Raw genomic sequence first — 20,095 nt, forward strand, 5'->3', positions numbered from 1 at the left:
GTCTAAATGCAAAGCTCAATGTCTTTACTTTCCATCCATATGACCATGGCAAGGAAGTTAACCTCTATGAACCCTGGTTTTCATATCACTAGATGGGGCTCAGTGATACCTGCCCCTCATGGTTGGCATGAGCCATCTTGCCCAATTGCCAACCAAGTTTTTAAGAATCCTCCAATAATCCCCCAAACTCTCCCTTCTCTTTCAGATAGTGGGACTCTGTGCTCATGCCAGTAAGTAAAGAAGAAGGAGTAAGAAAGACACTGTGTGATCTAGTATTAATAAGGAAGTAAGTGATCAAGTTACTCCAGCTAGATCAGTAGAATCTATTATCAAGCACGTTGAGGCCGACAGCATTCACAAATTAACTGTCTACGTTTATACTCACTGATGACTCGTGTTTCCTTTCGAGGACAAGTAAGCTTTTTAAATGATCAAGACGTTTACATTAGTTTTGCTCTTCAATGGCTTTTCTCAAAAAAGATCCAAAGGCAAAAGTTAAATTTAAAAGAGCTTTCCATGTGACTACCCCAAAGAGAGATTATCAATCACCAAATTAAATATTTGTATACAAAATAATATCTGGATGCATAGATCCTTATGTTCATCAGATGAAGAGTGAAAGACTTATTAGTCACCACGCTTTATTTACACCCCTGTCAAAATTACATGAAAATATTTCTCTCCAAAGAACCATTCTAGAGAACCCTTTCATACAAAGTGGTGTGTGTACATCTAAGAGCTTGCTCAGTTTAGCTCAAAGGCTAAAGAGTTTAGTAAACTGAGTTCCACCACCTCATGACTTTTAAGTGGTACGTTACCACCAGAAAGAGACGACTTCAAGCACAGATTTCTAGCAGCAAGGCCAGGATTAAAAACCCATGTGACAACAGGCTTCAGAGAGAGGAACAATCCATTCCTAATTCAAAGGCCATCAAGCCCGAGTTGTAAGAACATTTTTGACTCTGAGGATCTTCTCTTTTCACCAAGAAAATCCCTTACAGCCGTGGTTTAACATTCCTAAATTAAGAAATAGAAGAAACCAAATTAATTTTTAATTTATACTCCACTTTTTTATGTTTTCAATCGTCCACTACTGCAAGATGTACACTGAACGGTACAAGTCATGCGCATCATTTTCATCAGACAACCTCATCTACCAAAATGGTGATAACACAATCTTATTTTGAAGCCAAAAGAGAGTTATAAACATCAATCGTTTTCAGATATGCTTTAAAAATGTTCAAAAGTAACATCATTATTTTAAGTTACAGCACAATCATTAAAGGAAAAAAGAACCCAAGAACAAATAAAATTCGTTATTATTTTAGTTACTTTTAGTGGGAAAAATAAAACAAGATTTGGATTTTCAGCCAGGATAAAGTAAAAAGACTCTTGCCAGATGTCCATTTTCTCATTAATGAACTACTTGAGACTGTACTCCTGGGTCAACTTATTTCTGCTTCTCCTGTCTCTAGACCTATCTTAATTATATTTGTGTCTCAGGATCCATGACATCGATTTAAACAAACCCATGGGCAAATCTAAACACTGACCACACAGTGTCCAGTTTATTCATTTCTCTACAAAATGACAGAAATTCAGCCTTTAATCAGAAGTTGATTCTACCTAAATTCCTAATAAAACTAATAAAATGAAGTCACCTGGCCTGGCGCAGTGGCCCACGCCTGTAATCCCAGCACTTTGGGAGGCCAAGGCGGGCAGATCACGAGGTCAGGAGATCGAGACCATCCTGGTGAACATGGTGAAACCCCGTCTTTACTAAAAATACAAACAAATTAGCCTGGTGTGGTGGCGGGCGCCTGTACTTCCAGCTTCTAGGGAGGCTGAGGCAGGAGAATCTCTTGAACCCAGGAGGCAGAGGTTGCAGTGAGCCGAGATTGCACCTTTGCACTCTGGCCTGGGCGACAGAATGAGACTCTGTCTAAAAAAAATTAAAAAAAAAAAAAAAATAGAAGCCATTAAAATGAACACATTTTTGTCAATGAGAAATAAACTTGTTTATTCCATGCTTTCAGGGTTCAATGAACTCTTAGAAAGCGTTTTCTGCATCCTGCTGGTTGTGGAAGTGTTTTCCCTGCAAAATGTTGTCAAGATGCTTAAAGAAGTGGTAGTTTGTTGGCAAGAGGTCAGGTGAATATGGTAGATGAGGCAAAACTTCATAGCCCAATTTATTCAACTTTTGAAGCCCTGGTTGTATGACATGTGGTCACGCGTTGTGGAGAACTGGGCCCTTTCTGTTGATCAGTGCCGGCTCCAGGTGCTGCAGTGTTCCGTGCATCTCATCGAATGGCGTGGCATACTTCTCAGATGTAATGATTTCACCAGGATTCAAAAACTGTGGTGGATCAGAAGACCGGCAGCTGACCACCAAACAGTGATCATGACCTTTTTTTGGTGCAAGTTTGACTTTGGGAAGTGGTTTGGAGCTTCTTCTCAGTCCCACCACTGAGCTGGCTGTTGTATGAAATGCACTTTTCGTGGCATGTCACAATCTGATCAAGAAATGGTTCAATGTTGTTTCATAGAATAAGAGAAGATGACACTTCAAAAGGATGCTTTTTAAAATATTTGGTCAGCTCATGAGGCACCCACTTATCAAGCTTTTTCAACTTTCCAATTGGCTTCAAATGCCGGATGACCATAGAATGGTCGACATTCAGTTCTTCGCCAACTTCTCGTGTGGCTGTAAGAGGATCAAATTCAGTGGTTGCTCTCAATTGGTTGTTATCAATTTCCGGTGGCTGCCCACTACCCTCCTCATCTTCAAGGCTCTTGCCTCCTTTGCAAAACTTCTTGAACCACTGCACTGTACATTAATTAGCAGTTCCTGGGCCAAATGTGTTGATGTTGTGAGTTGTCTCCCCTGCTTTAGGACCCATTTTGAACTCGAATAAGAGAGTCGCTTGAATTTGCTTTTTGTCTGACATCATTTCCACAGTCTAAAATAAATAAGTAATAAGTCATTAGCAATAAAAAGCAAGAAATGCCCATTAAAATGATGAATAACATAACCACATTTATTTAAGAAGGTATTCCAGTATCAAACAGCAAATTCCAAGAATGCAAAAACTGCCATTGCTTTTGTACTCACCTTATAGTAATTTGTGCGATTTCTTTTTTTCTTTGTTAGCCTGGCTTGATAGTGACCAATTTTGTTGATCTTTATGAAGAAACAGCTGTTGTTCTATTGAGTTCTTCTGTTGATTTTCTGTTTTCAGTGCCATTGACTTGTCATCTTGTTTTTATTTCTTTTGAGTGAATTTGGCTTATATTGTTCTTTTTCTTTTCTTTTCTTTTTTTTTCTTTTCTTTTTTTTTTTTTTTTGAGACTTAGTCTTGCTCTTTTGCCCAGGTGACCTCGCTCTGTCGCACGAGGTCAGGAGATCGAGACCATCCTGGCTAACACGGTGAAACCCCGTCTCTACTAAAAATATAAAAAATTAGCCGGGCGTGGTGGTAGGCGCCTGTAGTCCCAGCTACTCAGGAGGCTGAGGCAGGAGAATAGCATGAACCCAGGAGTTGGAAACTGCAGTGAGTTGAGATCGTGCCACTGCACTCCAGCATGGGTGACAGAGCAAGATTCCGTCTCAAGAAAAAAAAAAAAGAAAACATAGTAGCTGGGCATGGTGGTGCATGCTTGTAATCTCAGTTATTCGGGAGGCTGAGGCAGGAGAATTGCTTGAACCGGGACCCGGGAAGCGGAGGTTGCAGTGAGCCGAGATCCTGCCACTGCACTCCAGTGTGGGCTACAGAGCAAGATTCTCTCTGGAAAAAAAAAAAAAAAAAAAAATATATATATATATATATATATATATGTATGTATTTGAAGTATTATCCAATGAGAGCAGGTGTTCTGGAAGACCTCATCTAAATACAGAATCTGAATGGGGGTCCATGTCACACCTGCCATTTTTTCATCTTTGCAGCTGGGCTTTTCTCCTCTTCTCTGCTGGATTCTGCTGTTTCCCACAAGGTGTTCAGAGAGTCTGCCCTGAATCCTACAAGCAGGAGATGAGAAACACACAGTGACACCAGCAGGAGAACATGAAGATGTGGTGACAGTTGTCCTCCTCCTGCAGAGTCCAGAGCAGTGCACTCCTACCACTGGTGCCCTAGCTAAGCCTGGGGGCCAGCATGCCCGATGATAGTCTGGGAGTGCTGCAGAGTCCCCACAATGGGCACCCAGCCTGTGCCCTTGCATTCTGCATGATCGTGGCCATTGTCACCTCAGAGCCCCTGTGTACAGATCAGTGCATCCTAGCAGAGCTGCATGTGAGGAAAGACCACGTGAGTCCCGGGAAAGAGCTGAGGCCCTGCAGGGGAAGGTGGCCAGGACCGAGACCTGATGCCTGTCTGGAGAATCGTCTGTGGGTGTGAGTGGCACTGTGGGGTCAGTGCCTGGGTTCTGCTGCTCCCCCTCCTCGAAGATCAGGGCCCAAGCAGGGGATGGCATGTGTGTGGCACCTGGAACTGCAGGGCCACTACACATGTGTGAGGCCATCATGGGGACCTGAACACGGTGTCGTCTGCAGACCCCACCCATCCATTGGCCCCAATTCCTGGCCAGCTTCTGCCAAGGTGAGAGGGTGGAATTTGGAAGGTGGGTGTAAGCTGAAGCCTGTCCCCCAGTGGCTGACATACAGTAGTGACACTCTCTGTGTGGGAGAAAGAAAGAGAGATCAGACTGTTACTGTGTCTATGGACAAAGACGAGGACATAAGAAAGTCCATTTTGATCTGTACTAAGAAAATTCTTCTGCCTTGAGATGCTGTTAATCTGTAACCCTAGACCCAACCCTGTGCTCACAGAAGCATGTGCTGTATTGACTAAAGGTTTAATGGATTTAGGGCTGTGCAGGATGTGCCTTAGTGAAAATGTGTTTGCAGGCAGTATGCTTGGTAAAAGTCATCGCCGTTCTCCAGTCTCGAGTACCCAGGGACACAGTGCACTGCGGAAAGCCTCAGGGACCTCTGCCCAAGAAAGCCTGGGTATTGTCCAAGGTTTCTCCCCACTGAGGCAGCCTGAGATATGGCCTCGTGGGAAGTGAAAGACCTGACCATCCCCCAGCCCGGCCCCCGTAAAAAGTCTGTGCTGAGGAGGATTAGTGGAAGAGGAAGGCCTTTTTGCAGTTGATATAAGAGGAAGGCATCTGTCTCCTGCTCATCCCTGGGAATGGAATGTCTCGGGGTAAAACCTGACCATACATTCTATTTACTGAGATAGGAGAAAACCACTTTATGGCTGGAGGCGAGACATGCTGGCGGCAATACTGCTCTTTACTGCACGGAGATGTTTGTGTAAAGTCAAACATAAATCTGGCCGACGTGCACATAGAGGCACAGCACCTTTCCTGAAACTTATTGATGACACAGAGTCCTTTGCTCACATGTTTTCCTGCTGGCCCTCTCCCCACCACTACCCTGTAGTCCTGTCACATCCCCCTTGCCAAGATAGTAGAGATAGTGATCAATAAATAGTGAGGGAACTCCAGAGACCAGTGCCGGTGCGGGTCCTCTGTATGCTGAGCGCGGGTCCTCCATATGCTGAGCGCAGGTCCCCTGGGCCCACTTTTCTTCCTCTATACTTTGTCTCTGTGTCTTATTTCTTTTCTCAGTCTCTCATCTCCACCTTTCGAGAAATACCCACAGGTGTGGAGGGGCAGGCCCCCTTCACTCTGATGCCACCCTTGCCCTCACCTAGCTCTCTCATACCTGGGATTCTAAGGGGTCTGCCCCAGGGTTGCATGTCCACTGCCAATCAGAGGTGAGCACGTCGATGCCTCCTGGATGTGGGGCTACTGGTGGTCAAGGCCTGGCAGTATGTGGAGGGTCTTCTCAGAGGGGCCATGGGGCCAGGGAATGGGATGGGGCGCTAACTCCTCCCTGCATAGGAACTGCAGCCCCCAGCCAAGCCCCCCCAAGTATTCCAGGTGCTGCCCATCCCGCATGCACACTGCTAGGCTCCAGGTGGCCTGGCAGAGAGGGATGGCCTGGTGGGCAGCTGAGAAGCCAGAATGAAGGGGGCGTGCACTGCCATCCGCAGTCTGGCAGCCACGAGCAGGGCGGCTGTTGCCTGGTGAGCGAGGGGGATTGGGGAAGGGCAGGCAGCCCAGTGGGCCTGATTTACCAGTGAATGAGCTGTGGGCAGAGCCGCTCCTGGCTGAGGGCTGGGGTTGGGACAGTCTGTTTGTACCTCCTGGGCTCCAGACTGCCAGCTGCCTGCCCAGGGTCTGAATGTCCTACTGTGACCTGTTTCCTCACCTGGCCCAGAGGACAGATAAGGAAGGCTTGTTTTGAGGATTAGGCAGGGTAATCCCAGTCAGCCCTCATTAGCTTGCCTATCCTCCAGGTCTTTTTGGTTTCTTTTTTCTCTTCTTTGTTATGAAACTCCGGAGAATTGTCCTCCAGCATGTCTTCAGCTGGGGAGGTGGAAAGCCTGGACCTTGCCCTTGGCTTCAGGGCCCCTTCTGCGTGCCCCCTCCTCCTAGGGTTTTTAAAAGCATATACTTAGCAACATACCCTGTACCTGAGAGAGCTGCAGAGAACCTCCTACGTGTCCAAACCAGAGCACTTTGTTCCCTGACCCCAGGCCCTCATCACACCCCAAATCCTTTCAGGTGGCCAGCTTCAGACAAGAGTCTGAACTCAATGCTTGTTTTCTGGGGTCTACACAGGCCCGTATGATGGGGCTACCTCCATTCTACCCCTGTGCCTCCCCCAATTCATTAGGGGCCTCAACTCCAGTGATTCCTAACTGGGAGTAAGGTTCCCCAGGCAAGGAATGCAGCCCTCCCCAGAATGCTGGCCTGGCCATGTCCCAGTGGACATCAGTCCTGGAGCAAGAGGTCCAAGGCAGGGAGTTTCACCCACCATTTCACCAGGTGTGGTGATCTTCCTGGGTTCCTAGCCTTCAAGATGGGATTTTTACACTCTGCCACAGTGGGGGAAACCGAGGCACAGGGCCAGTGAGCGGTAAAGAAAGAAAACCTCTGTGACTAGGAAACATGTCACTTGCCCAGCACAGCCGCGCCAGGATAGCACCCTTTGGGATGTACTGCTGAGCTGTTCTTGGCGCGTGGCATGGCACTGGGGTGGAGGTCAGCAGCTTGTGGAGTTGGGGGTGGGGGTGCTGGCAGGAACAGGTAATTTTGGACCCACCATGGGGAGGAAGGGGACATTGCCCCTTTCCCCACACCTTGGGCACAGCAGCAATTTTCTTCTCTGATGTTTGTGGGCACCAATGCCTATGTGGGTGTGGGTACATCCTCCCCTTTTGTTGGTGAAGAACCTTCCTGCAGCCGTTGGGGTGGGTATGGGCACCACATGTGCCTGGCAGCAGGGTGGGGCCTGCGGAGGCTTGGCTACTATATGTCTCACTGCCACCTCCCCAGAGGAAGCAGACCTTGTGCCCTAGCACCCCTCATACCCAGTCCCTCACATTCTTCACTTGGCATCTCCCTGCCGGATTCTCCCAACTCAGCCCCTGCCAGGTTTCTCCAGGTCCTGTGGGCCCTGGGATGGGCTCAAAGGAGGCAGCAACTGTGCTGCCTGCCTCTGCCTGAAGTCAGGGATCCCTGGCCGCTACTGGCGTCTGGTGGGCAGGGTAGGTGGGGAGGTCAGGGGTCAGCTTTTCCACTCCCTAGCCTGCACTGGCGAAGCCACCAGGTGTAACTGGCCTGGAGGCTGATCTGTGTCCTCCACAGTCCCTTGATGCATTATATCAAAGCCAATCCTTGTGTGAATGACTTGGCCTGTTGTTACCGCCCAGGTCAAACCAGAACCGAAAGACTCTTGCACTCGGGCCCAGAGCCTGGGGCTGAGGCCGCCATGACCACCCTGTTCTCTTCCTTCTGGGGTCCCTAGGAAGCTCCCAGGACTGAATGATCCCCACAGAACACAGTGGCCAGGATGGGAGGGCTGGAGGTCAACTCCCCCCCGCCCCTACCACCACAACCAAAAGGCCCCATGGAGGTTGGCCCTGAGCTGTGGGTCCCTGTCGGATGCAGGTTCCCACGGATACTTCAGGGGGTGAGCATGGGTCCTCCTGGCTGATGGGAGTCTGGTGGGCACTGGGTGTGTGGGGCCTGTGTAGGTGGGTTGGACAGCACTGGGCCTAGCCAGGGAGCCGGGGACTGGTGTGGCCAAAGTGGGCAGCAATATGTTGCCAGAACAAAACTACAGTGCAACCAGCACAGCTGGTAGGGAGAAGGAGGCCTGCCTAGCAGGACCATCCACCCCTGTCCTGGCCCCAAGCCCAGACTGCCTGCCTGTACTGGACATTGCCTGGTCCAGGAGGCCTGGGCATGAGGGTCAGGTGGTGTGTCCCTGGGTTCCAGACTTTGGTGGTCCCTTGGGAGCTGAGCATCCTCTGGACAGGAGGAGGACTCGCGGTCCACTGTTTGTATCGGCCCCTGGGGGTGTGCCCCCACCCCAGCTTCTGAGCCTACACAGGGACGTGGCCAGGGCTCCCCCCCTGACCTATGGCTCCAGCTCTGAAAAGCTCACTGATGACTCTAACAGCTTCCTCCCCAAAGCTTGGGTCCTCGTCTGTGGGAATGGGGTGTCCCAGGCCCCCTGCAGGCAGGAACCCACCCCCAGCTCCTCTGGTGGGCCCTCCTGGGATTTCTTACCTACTGGCTTGTGAGACCCGGTTGGCCAAACTTGGTGTCCTATTTTTATTTTGGCCTTTTTCTTAGTGTGTGTTTTCTTTAACTACTGCTGTGTAGATCTTCTATTGGAGTTTTATGTAGAGAATCTTGCCCACCCAGAGGGCCCCCACCCCAGAGAGCCTCCACTTCGGCCCCCCCTGGGCTGGTCCTGCTTGTGCTCCGCTTGGTGTGAATGTTGAGTGTGATGGATCCACACGGCTGCTTGACCCTGCATCTCCTTCCTTGTTGCTGAGGCCGGTTCTGTTCTCTCTTTCTCCATGTGAATTGCACTTGAAGCCAAGATGAAGGATGAGAAGTGGTTGCTACGAAGGACCCTCCTGCAGTGAACCCACTGTGAGGAGGCTGCGCTGACCCAGCCTGTCATTTCCTTCTCTAAGCTCATTCCAGAGGTCGGCCAGGGGCAGAGGCAGCCCGTACCTGCCTGCTCTTGTGGCCCGTGAATCAAGAATGGATTTTACATTTCCAAATGCCTGAACAAATAAAAAAATAACAATTCATGACACTGAGAAGGTTCCATGTCCATAAGTAAAGTTTGATGTGGGTGCAGTCATGCCCATCTCTTCACAGGCCACCTGCAGAAGGCTGCTGTGGTGTAGCCATGGCAGAGTTGCATTCTTGAGGTAAAGATCAGTTGGCAAAGCTGAAAATACTGACTCCCGGCTCTTTAGGGAAACAGTTTCCAGTCCCTGGTTTAAGGACTGTGTGGCAAGACCCCAGGATCTTGGTCAGCTTGTTCCTCACTCAGGGCCTGCTGTGGCCTTCCCTAGTATGTCTGCAAAGTCTGCGTGCTATGGTGCCTCTCATGGGGGCATTGAGCTCTGTCGTGCTAGATTTCAGGGTGTCTGCCTCATGGTCACCTGTCTCACCAACAGAGACCCTGTGGCCAGATTCAAACTAGCAGGAGCGGTTGGTCTTTGGCAGCAGGGATACCTTCAAGCTGAGCTGCCACCCACCCTGAGGTGGTCCCATGACACTCACTGTCTCGGTCAAGATTGGGGCAGGGGTGGTGTCCTGAACTGCCCTGCGATGTGGATCGTAATAGCCAGGGGGGAGAGGGGGTTGCTATTACTCCCCATATCATGGGGAGTGCCTCACCCCCTGCGATGTGGATCATAATAGCCAATTACTCCCCCCTGCAATGTGTGTCCATTATTAGCAGTCTCTTTTATTCAGGATATTAGGAACAATTTCACAGGTTGCGTGTACACAGCCTTCGACAGGAGAACGAATACCATCCTCTGCACCTCCGGATATTAGGAACCATATCACACAATGGGTGTACACTTTTTGGGAGATTTGGGGTAATGTCGTCCTGTGTTTCCCTGAATATTCGGAGACATATCACAGGGCGGTTGTACACCCACTACTCTCTTGGAAGGAACATCATACTTTACCTACTGGAAATTAGGAGCAATATCACAGACTGGGTGTCAAGCCACTGTCATACTGGAAGTAATATCATGCTCTCCCCCACAAGTTATGAGGAACAATATCACAGGGGGGTGTGTACCTTCTCCGGTAGTGGGAGTAGTATCATCATCTCTTCCTTTAGATGACAGGAACAATATCACAGGCTGGGTGTACACCCCGTGTGTTTTTGGAAGCAATGTCATTCTCTCTTCTTCTAGGTTTTAGGATTCATATCACAGGCAGGATGTACACCCCTTGTTTTATTGGATGGAATCTCATCCTCTTTCAACCTGTATCTTTAGAACAATATCACATGGGGGCTGTCCATCCCTTCAATATTGTTAGTAATACCATCTTCTCCTTTCCTGGACATAAGAAATAATATCACTGGAGCGGTGTACACCCCTTGCAATGTTGGTAGTAATATCACCTCTCCCCTGTGGTTATTAAGGACAAAATCCCAGGGTGGCTGTACGGTTCCTACTTTATTGGGAGTAATGTCATCCATTCACCCCCTGGATAAGAGGAACCATATCACTGAAGAGGTGTCCACCCCCTTCGATATTGTCAGCCATGTCATCCTCTTCCTGCCTGGATATTAGGAACGATACCCCAGGGTTGCAGGCGGTGTATACCCCCTGCGATATCAAAACAAATCATGCTCTTTCCCGCTGGATATTAGGAACTACATCACAGGTGTGTGTGCCCCTTCTGGGATATCGGGAGTACTATCAGCCTCCACCCCTCTGCATATTAGGAACAATATACAGGGGACAGGGTGGTTACACCCCCTGCGACGTTGAGAGCAATATTCTTCTCTTTCCCCTGTACATTAGGAACCACATCACAGGGGTCTGTACACCTTCTGCGATATTGGGATTAATGTTATCCTCTCCCCCAACTGAATGTCAAAAACAATATCACAGAAGGATGTACACCCCCTACGATATTGCCACTGGTATCATCGTCTCCCTCCCAGGATATAGGGAACAATATCACAAGGGGGTGTACATCCCCTGCAATATTGGGAGTAATGTCTTCCTCTCCCCCGCTGACTATTACGAACAATGTCACAGAAGGAGTGTACAACCCCTGCTCTGTAGGGGGTGATATCCTCTCCATCCCTGGATATTAGGAACAATATCACTAGACAGTGTACACCTCCTGCAATATTGAGAATAATCCTCTCGTCCCCTGGATATCAGGAATCATATCACAGGGGTGGTGTACATCCACTGCGAAATCAAAAGAAATACCATCATCTGCACCTTTGGATGTTAGGGACAATATTATGGGGGAGGTCTACAACCCCTGCGATATTGGGAGTCATATCATTCTCTCTCACCCAGGATATAAGAAACAAGACGACCGAGGGGATATACAACCACTGTGACAGTTTCAATAATGTTATCCTCTACTCGATGGCTATTAGGAAAAACATCATAGAGGGGTGTACACTTTCTTCAATGTTGGGAGTAATATCATTCTCTCCCCGCCGGATATCAGAAACAAGTCTATTAATTATTAATATTAATAAATATAATAAAAATTAATAATAATAATCAATATTAATACTCATAATAAAGGTAGTAAAAATGAATACTGGTTAAAAATGTTAACAATTGGTATTAATAATTAATAGTAATATCACTATTAATAATAAAAGAATGATATCAGCAATTAATGTTGCTTAAGTCAATATTAAGAGATGTTGGTAATAAAATAATGATTAATATTACGAACTAATAATATTGTTAAGTGACATTAATATTCATAATTAATTTTAAGCGTGCATAATCATATATGTAAAATAATTATCCATAATTAATAATGGTATCCTACTAATAGTGTCATTGAAAATTATTAAAATTGATCATTGATGTTTAATAATTAATCAAATTATTACTCCTAATACCGCAAGGGGTGTACACCTAACTGTGATGTCATTCCTAATATCCAGTGACGGAGAGCATGATATTAGTTTTAATATCGCAGTAGGTGTACACTCAAGCTGTGACACCGATCCTAATATCCAGGCGGATAGAATATGACATGCCTCCCAACATAGCAATGAATGGACAGACACCTGGTGATACTGCTCCTAATATTCACGGAAGAAGCATATGATATCATTCCTAATATCACAGGGAGTGTACAGTTCTTCTGTGATATTGTTCCTAGTATCCAGAAGGGGAGAGGAGGATAATAATTCCAGTATCACAGGCTGTGTTCACCCGCCCTGTGATATTGTTATTAATATCCTGGAAGGGAGAGGATGATATGGCTCCCGATAGAGCAGGAGGTGTACAACCAGCCTGGGATATTGTTTCTAATATCCATGGAGGGGAGAGGCTGATATTACTCCCAATATGACAGGGGGTGAACATCCACCCTGTGATACTCTTCTTAATATCTCAAGGCCGAGAGGTTCATACTACTCCCAGTATTGAAGACACTGTACATCCCCGTGTGATACTCTTCCTGAAATCCGGAAGGGAAGAAGATGGAATTAATTCCCATATCACAGGAGTTGAACACACACTCTGTAATATCTTTCATAATTCGCAGGGGGGTGAGCCACCCCCCGCGAGGTGGGGACCAATAGCCACCCCCTCTCCCCCCCTTGGCTATTGGGAGCCACCTCGCAGGGGGGTGAGCCACCCCCCGCGAGGTGGGGACCAATAGCCACCCCCTCTCCCCCCCTTGGCTATTGGGAGCCACCTCGCAGGGGGGTGAGCCACCCCCCGCGAGGTGGGGACCAATAGCCACCCCCTCTCCCCCCCTTGGCTATTGGGAGCCACCTCGCAGGGGGGTGAGCCACCCCCCGCGAGGTGGGGACCAATAGCCACCCCCTCTCCCCCCCTTGGCTATTGGGAGCCACCTCGCAGGGGGGTGAGCCACCCCCCGCGAGGTGGGGACCAATAGCCACCCCCTCTCCCCCCCTTGGCTATTGGGAGCCACCTCGCAGGGGGGTGAGCCACCCCCCGCGAGGTGGGGACCAATAGCCACCCCCCTCTCCCCCCCTTGGCTATTGGGAGCCACCTCGCAGGGGGGTGAGCCACCCCCCGCGAGGTGGGGACCAATAGCCACCCCCTCTCCCCCCCTTGGCTATTGGGAGCCACCTCGCAGGGGGGTGAGCCACCCCCCGCGAGGTGGGGACCAATAGCCACCCCCTCTCCCCCCCTTGGCTATTGGGAGCCACCTCGCAGGGGGGTGAGCCACCCCCCGCGAGGTGGGGACCAATAGCCACCCCCTCTCCCCCCCTTGGCTATTGGGAGCCACCTCGCAGGGGGGTGAGCCACCCCCCGCGAGGTGGGGACCAATAGCCACCCCCTCTCCCCCCCTTGGCTATTGGGAGCCACCTCGCAGGGGGGTGAGCCACCCCCCGCGAGGTGGGGACCAATAGCCACCCCCTCTCCCCCCCTTGGCTATTGGGAGCCACCTCGCAGGGGGGTGAGCCACCCCCCGCGAGGTGGGGACCAATAGCCACCCCCTCTCCCCCCCTTGGCTATTGGGAGCCACCTCGCAGGGGGGTGAGCCACCCCCCGCGAGGTGGGGACCAATAGCCACCCCCTCTCCCCCCCTTGGCTATTGGGAGCCACCTCGCAGGGGGGTGAGCCACCCCCCGCGAGGTGGGGACCAATAGCCACCCCCTCTCCCCCCCTTGGCTATTGGGAGCCACCTCGCAGGGGGGTGAGCCACCCCCCGCGAGGTGGGGACCAATAGCCACCCCCTCTCCCCCCCTTGGCTATTGGGAGCCACCTCGCAGGGGGGTGAGCCACCCCCCGCGAGGTGGGGACCAATAGCCACCCCCTCTCCCCCCCTTGGCTATTGGGAGCCACCTCGCAGGGGGGTGAGCCACCCCCCGCGAGGTGGGGACCAATAGCCACCCCCTCTCCCCCCCTTGGCTATTGGGAGCCACCTCGCAGGGGGGTGAGCCACCCCCCGCGAGGTGGGGACCAATAGCCACCCCCTCTCCCCCCCTTGGCTATTGGGAGCCACCTCGCAGGGGGGTGAGCCACCCCCCGCGAGGTGGGGACCAATAGCCACCCCCTCTCCCCCCCTTGGCTATTGGGAGCCACCTCGCAGGGGGGTGAGCCACCCCCCGCGAGGTGGGGACCAATAGCCACCCCCTCTCCCCCCCTTGGCTATTGGGAGCCACCTCGCAGGGGGGTGAGCCACCCCCCGCGAGGTGGGGACCAATAGCCACCCCCTCTCCCCCCCTTGGCTATTGGGAGCCACCTCGCAGGGGGGTGAGCCACCCCCCGCGAGGTGGGGACCAATAGCCACCCCCTCTCCCCCCCTTGGCTATTGGGAGCCACCTCGCAGGGGGGTGAGCCACCCCCCGCGAGGTGGGGACCAATAGCCACCCCCTCTCCCCCCCTTGGCTATTGGGAGCCACCTCGCAGGGGGGTGAGCCACCCCCCGCGAGGTGGGGACCAATAGCCACCCCCTCTCCCCCCCTTGGCTATTGGGAGCCATGGTGGACTCACAGCCTGGTTACCGTATTTTGAGTAGTATCATCTGCCTCTCTGGAAATAATGAACTGTTTCACAGACAGGTGTACACCCTCAGTGTATTGCTCTTGGGGCAAGAATATCATTAATTAGTACTCATCAATGATCGATTTTAATATTTATCAGTAATACTATCAATTAATAATTTTTTATTAATTACAGATAATTGTTTTAAATAGATTATGATCTACTCTAAGAATTATTTTTAATATTAATGTCATTTATCAATATTATTATTTCTTAATATTAATTATTAATTTTTTGCCAACATCCCTTAGTATTGATTAGAGTTACATTAGTTGTTGATATCATCATTTTATTATTAGTTGTGTTAATATTATTAATTATTAATACTAATCGTTAACATTTTTCACCAGTATTCATAGTATCTTAGTTTTGATTTTCAATATCTGTGATTAATATTAATTTTTATATTTATTAATATTAGTTATTAATAATCTTGTTTCTGATATCCTGCCAGGAGAGGATATTACTCCCAGTGTCGCAGAAAGTGTACACCCCTCTATGATGTTATTCCTAGTAGCCAGGGGTAAAGCAGGACATTATTGAAACTACCACAGTGTGTGTACATGCCGTCGGTCATGTTCCTTCCATCCAGGGTGGGAGAGGTTGATATGACTCCCAATATCACCGTGGGCGTGGACCTGCACCGTGATATTTTCCCTAACATCTAAAGGTGGAGAGGGTGATGTTTCTTCCGATTTCGCTGGGGTTGTACACCACCCCTGTTCTATGTTTCCTACTATCCAGCTGGCGAGAGGATGATATCAGTGTCAATATTGCAGGAGGTGTACACTCCTTGGTGATATTGTTCCTAATATCCAGGGACGGAGAGGATGATATCACTCCCATTAAAGCAGGGGGTGTACACCTCTTCTGTGACATTGTTCCTAATAGCCAGCCAGGGAGAGGAAGATATTACCGCCAATATCGCAGGGGTGTACACCCCCTTATGATATTGTTCCTTACATCCTGGGAGAGAGACGATGATACTAGTGGCAATGTCGCAGGGGTTGTACACACCCACTGTGCTATTGTTCCGAATAACACGACATGACTCCCAATATCACAGGGGGGGAGGTACATCCTCCTGTGATATTGTTTCTTATATTCAGGGGAGAGGATGATATGACTCCCAATATCACAGGGGTTGTACACACCTCCTGCGATATTGTTCCTAATGTCCCGAAGGGGAGAGCATAATATTACTCTCAATATCTCAGGGGGTGTACACCTCCTTTGTAATATTTTTCTTAATATCCATGATAGGAGAGGATGATAGGACTCCCAGTATGGCAAGAAGTGTACAGCCGGCTGTGATATAGTTCCTTACATCCAGGTAGGGAGAGGATGATGTTACTGCCCATATCGTACAAAGTGTAAAACCCCTTCGATATTTTGCCTACAATCCTGAGGGGAGAGGATGATGTTACTCCCAATATCGAAGAAGGTGTACACCCCCCTGGGACACTACGCCCAATATTCACGTTGGGAGACGATGACAATATGCCCAATATCGCAGGGGATGTACACCCACCCTAGGATATTGTTCCTATATCGAGAGTGGGAGAAGACGCTATTACTCCCAATAACGTAGGGGCTGTGGCTGTACACCCCTCCTGTGATATTGTTCTTTATATCCTAGGGAAGAGAGGATGATATTACACCCAATACCGCAGGGGGTGTACACCCACTCAGTGATGTTGTTCTTAATGTACTCCACCTCCCACCACGAGGGATATCGTTCCTAATATCCAGGGGAAGAGAGGATAACATTATGCCCAATATTGCTGGGGAGTATACACACCCTCTGTGATGTTGTTCCTAGTATCCAAAGGTAGAGACCATGATATTACTGGCCATATCGCAGGGGGTGTACACCCTTCTGTGATATCGTTTTTGACATTCAGTTGGGGGAGACGATCACATTAATCCCAATATCGCAGAAGGTGTACAGACCCCTGTGATGTGGTTCCTAATGTACAGGGGAAAGAGAAGAATATTACTCTCAATATCGCAGGTTGTGTATCCACCCTGTCCCCTGTATATTGTCCCTAATATGCAGAGGGGTGGAGGCTGACAGTACTCCCAATATCCCAGAAGGTGCACACACACCTGTGATATAGTTTCTAATATCCAGCGGGAAAGAGGCTGATTTTACTTTCGATATCGCACTGGGTGTACACCGCCCCCAACCCCGGGGTATCGTTCCTAATATCCAGGCGGGAAGAAGATGACATTGCTGACAATATCGAAGGGGGTGGACAACTCTTCTGTGATATGGTTCCTGATATCCAGGGGGTGAGTGGATGATGTGTACACCCCGCCTGTGATATGAATCCTAAAACCTAGAAGAAGAGAGAATGACATTGCTTCCAAAAACACACGGGGTGTACACCCACCCTGTGATATTGTTCCTGTCATCTAAAGGAAGAGATGATGATACTACTCCCACTACCGGAGAAGGTACACACCCCCCTGTGATATTGTTCCTCATAACTTGTAGGGGAGAGTGTGATATTACTTCCAATATGACAGTGGCTTGACACCCAGTCTGTGATATTGGTTCTGCACACCAACTCTGTGCCCCTCTTTTCCATGCGTTCTCTCCTCACTGTTGGAACCTCGGGGGAGGCTTTATCTCTGGTTACAGATGAAGAGACGAGGGGTCTGACAGGTTAAGCAAGTTTGTTACTGGAAAACGGTCCCGATCCAGACCCCAAGAGAGGTTTCTTGGATCTCACAGAAGAAAGAATTCGGGGCGAGTCCATCAAGTGAAAGCAACTTTATTAGGAAAGAAAAGGAATAAAAGAATGGCTACTCTGGCCGGGTGCAGCGGCTCACTCCTGTAATCCTAGAACTTTGGGATGCCGAGGCAGGTGGATCACCTGAGGTGAGAAGTTCGAGACCAGCCTGGTCCAACATGGCAAAACCCTGTCTCCACTAAAATACAAAACATTAACGGTGTGGTGGCAGGTGCCTGTAATCCCAGCTACTAGGAAGGCTGAGGCAGGAGAATCGCTTAACCCAGGAGGCGGAGGTTGTAGTGAGCCAAGATCATGCCATTGCATTCTAGTTCGGCCAACAGAGCAAGACTCCATCTCAAAAAAGAAAAAAAAAGAAAAAAAAAGAAAAAAAAGAATGGCTGCTCCATAGGCAGAGTGGCCCCAAAAGCTGCTGGTTGCCCATTTTCATGGTTATTTCTTGATCATACGCTAAACAAGGTTTGGACTATTCATGAGTGTTCCAGGAAAGGGGTGGGCAATTCCCAGAACTGAGAGTTTCTGCCCTCCCTTCCGAGACCATGTAGGGCAACCTCCAGATGTTGCCATGGCATCTGTAAACTGTTGTGGCGCTGGTGGGAGTGTCTTGTAGTAGTTAAGGCATTATAATTAGCACATAATGAGCTGTGAGGGCAATCAGAGGTCACTCTCGTTGCCATCTTGGGTTTGGGGCTTTGGCCAACTTCTTTACTGCAACCTGCTTTATCAGCAAGGTCTTTATGACCTGTATCTTATGGGGACCTCCTATCTCATCCTGTGACGAAGAATGCCTAGCCTCCTGGGAATGCGGCCCAGCAGGTCTCAGCCTCCCTTTTCCCAGCCCCCATTCAAGATGGAGTTGCTCTGGTTCACGTGCCTCTGACAAGTTGGCCTGGGTTGAGTGTTCCCTAGTGTGTGGTTGTTGGAGCTGTTCCTAGCAGTAACAGGTATTGTCAGTAGGAAACAGGCCTCTGTTAGCCCTGGGGCTGGCACTCTGCCCAAGTATGTCGGCCTCATTTTAGTGGTGACAAAACTGGGGCTCAGAGACATCAACTCCCTCATCTCGAACCCCCAGACTGTCAGTGGTGGGCTGGGGTTATGAATGTGGGGCTTGAAGACCCATCGTCTCCTCTGGTCCCCCAGTCTCTGCTGCCCAGGAGAAACAGGATCCCAGGATCCAGGCCCCTCATGGCACCAGCCAGGGTGGGTGGAGATGAGGAGGCACAGTTCCAAAGCCCCCCGGATTCTGAGGCAGGTCGGGGGCCGAGAGCAACCCGGACCTGCGGACCCCACCCCGAGAAGAATGGCTGCAGGTCCGGCCCAGCGGGCAGGAGGTCTGTGTCCTCAGTCAACGTGACGGCGCTTCCCGCTCCTCCAGCCAGCCAAGGCCGTGCCGTCTTCACGTTTCCAGTCATGCGGCCTCCTCTCCAATTCCCAAGCCCAACCCACAGAGACAGCGATCTGGGGTCAACGTGAGGTTTGTCAGCAGCTCTGACCCGCTGCTTCCCGCCAGCCCCGCGGCCCGTTCTGGAAAGCTCTCTGCTGTCCCCTGGTGGGGAGGCTCGGGGCAGGGCTCTGGTTGCAAGCATGGGGTCCCAGAACCTCCTGGCTCTGTCACCTCTGCTGGGTGGAACACCAACCCAGGACTGAAGCAGCAGATGGGTGCCTGATTCCTTATTATCAGAGCTCCGCCCACTGACAAGTCCCTCTCCGGGCCTCAGTTTCCTCCTCCATTAAACAAGGGGCTTGGGAGATACAAAGGAGAGGTAACAGCTTAGTGAGGATGGGAGGTTTCTTCTGGGGAGACGAATACATTTATGAAACTTGATGGCGTGAGTGGTTGCACAGGACTGTGAATGCACAAATGCCACATTATTTGCGTTGAAATAGTTAATTGCATGCGATGTGAACGTCACCTCATTTAAAGTGTTTAAAAGAGGGGCCTGGGAGAGTGCAGTGTATGCGAGAATCGCGTGGGACACCCACAGTCTCTAACCTCGGTTTCCTTGCCATAAACTGGCAGAGACCGTGTGAGCTGTGTTCCTGGGGCCCAGAGATTCTAAGAAGGAAAACCTGGGTTTCCAGGGACTGGGATGAGGGCTGGAGGCCGGAAGGGGAGGGGTATGTGGGGACGGCTGGGGGGCAGCCCAGATAAGGCTTTCAATACTGGGTACCAGCATCTACACAGGCGAAGATCCCCGCATCTCACTTCCCGCAGGGCTGACCAGTGGCCAGAGGTGGGACTGGCCAGGCCTGGCCCAACCAAGTCTGGGAGCAGAGGACACTGAGTGAGGGATCCCTGGGGCCACCCTCACTGGCCTGTGGCTCTCCTGACACCACAAGAGAGGTCCAGGAGCTGACCTTGGGTCCTAATGGGGGACATCTTCCTGGCTGCAGGCTGGCAGGGTGGTGTGGTGGTCAGTGTACTGGGCTCTGTGTCTCTGCCCCTACCTGCTGTGTGACGGTGGGCCAGACACCTAACCTCTCTGTGCCTCTATTTCTTCAATGGCGAACAGGGACACTAGCAGCCCCCACATCCAGGCACAGTGGCCTGAAGGTTAAAGGCAAGGGTGGCACGAGACCTACAGCAAGAACTCTGAGCAGGGAGAGCAAGGAGCTGCCCAGAGTTCCACCACCATCTCCCACCTGGCCGCCGAGGAAACCGAGGCTCATGATGACCTGGCCCAGGTCTGTTGG

At 50.2% G+C, this 20,095-nt stretch overlaps 1 pseudogene; it reads right to left on the reverse strand.

Moving 5' to 3' along the window:
• Positions 1-1,942: 1,942 nt before the first annotated feature.
• On the reverse strand, positions 1,943-4,521 carry LOC141409757 (histone-lysine N-methyltransferase SETMAR-like; annotated as a pseudogene).
• Positions 4,522-20,095: the final 15,574 nt, after the last annotated feature.

The sequence above is a fragment of the Macaca fascicularis genome, chromosome 2 (assembly GCF_037993035.2).
Source record: "Macaca fascicularis isolate 582-1 chromosome 2, T2T-MFA8v1.1".
NCBI classification, from domain to species: Eukaryota; Metazoa; Chordata; class Mammalia; order Primates; family Cercopithecidae; genus Macaca; species Macaca fascicularis.